Source organism: Penaeus monodon, chromosome 30 (assembly GCF_015228065.2).
Source record: "Penaeus monodon isolate SGIC_2016 chromosome 30, NSTDA_Pmon_1, whole genome shotgun sequence".
In the NCBI taxonomy this organism is placed as follows: Eukaryota; Metazoa; Arthropoda; class Malacostraca; order Decapoda; family Penaeidae; genus Penaeus; species Penaeus monodon.
Window position 1 is genome coordinate 22,422,173 of NC_051415.1, and position 1,514 is coordinate 22,423,686.

General features: G+C 46.1%; 1 protein-coding gene across 15 annotated transcripts in view; it reads right to left on the minus strand.

Annotated features, from left to right (window-relative positions):
* The window catches only part of LOC119592636 (homeobox protein extradenticle-like), a gene marked incomplete at its 5' end in the record, with an annotated part of 41,816 nt that overhangs the window by 14,871 nt on the left and 25,431 nt on the right, over positions 1 to 1,514 (minus strand).

The window sequence follows — 1,514 nt, forward strand, 5'->3', positions numbered from 1 at the left end:
AAGCAAGTGCAGAAAAAACTACAGGTCATCAGTGCTAGTATGTATAGCTATGAAACTAAAGATAAATAATCATAAATTCCATTCCATCTATGAACGAGACTTTTCAGAATAGCCAAGTCCTCCAAACGGGGTTTGTTATGATACGTGTGCAAAGTCTGCGCACCCCTAACTCCAAATTTCATTATACGTTTTGCTTAATAAAACCCTTACACGCGATTTTACCAAACTTGCATGATTCTCATAAAACGGCTAATTAATAGGCCATTAATCAACGGCGGACAAAAGATTAGAGTTTTGCGTAAACAACTTTGTCAATTCGAATTCTGGAAGGAACCCCGCATTTTTGGCTCTACAAGCGCGAATCCAAGTTTTTAGTTGATATGAATGACAATTCATTAAAAAATCCCCTATTTATCTATCAATCCGTTTATCCATATGCTGGTATAATCTATTAACATATGCCCATTATCTGCATATGTACACAAACGTGAACTGTACATTACACACGTCCGTATTTTACTAGCGCGCGTACGATGTTTACACGTGCACATTGCAATAAGAGAAAGAGGAGCGCGCCCCCTCCCCTCGCGGCCGCCGTTACAACTCCCCGCAGAATATTACGAGAGAGCAAGGAGGTGAGGCGCTTGAAGACGGCACGGTGTTGTTTACGCGAAGCTCCGTCAAGAGTGGCGCAGATAATGTAGGTCCCAAACACCGCCAAGTGACTCTTCCAAGCGCTGTTAAGAGACCCTGGCGTCTCTCGCTCCTGCTTACTCTTAACCTCATGTCGGGGCCCACATTACGAGGGATCTTGCAACCTTCATAATGGCAGCCACCTTGCTGATGGGTTAGAGGCCATTTCTCAAATGTGAATACAGGAAAATTCGTCTTAATGATGCCTCCCAGAAGATGCCGTGCGACTGCAGCGTGGACTTAATTTCTGCCGTCCAAGTTACTGCAGTATAATAATTGAAGTGGTGAAGACGCCATAAGGTAATACATGGTTTAGCGTTCGACTGGCCTTAACGCCCCTACGCGAGGGCGCCGTAGTGCCGGTAATTGCGCCGAGGAGGATCGCGGCCGGGACCGTCTGGCCCGCCCCGCCGCCCATTGAATGCACTTGTCGCCTGGCCCCAACTCATAAGGCGCGCCAAGGAAGGACGCGGCTGCTCCGTTATCCCTCCACACCCTCTTCCCCATTTCTCGGCCTCTCTTTCTCCTTCCGACTTAGCCTTCTCCATCCAAGGACTACTTTCCTTCCATCATTTCTTTTACCCATCACTCCTATCTTTTAAACTATTTCCCTTTATTCTACACAGATTAATGTTCCCTTCACTATGTTCTGAATATTTTCAATATTATCGCTACTCGCTTCTTTTCTCCATTGCTCTCTTCTCCTCCGTTTCTCTTCCCATGCTATCCTTTGTTCTTATCCCCTCCCCCTTCCTGCCTCATTCTCCAAATTTCCTCTGTTCCTCGACATTATCTCCCTTCGTCTCGTCTTCAATAATGAG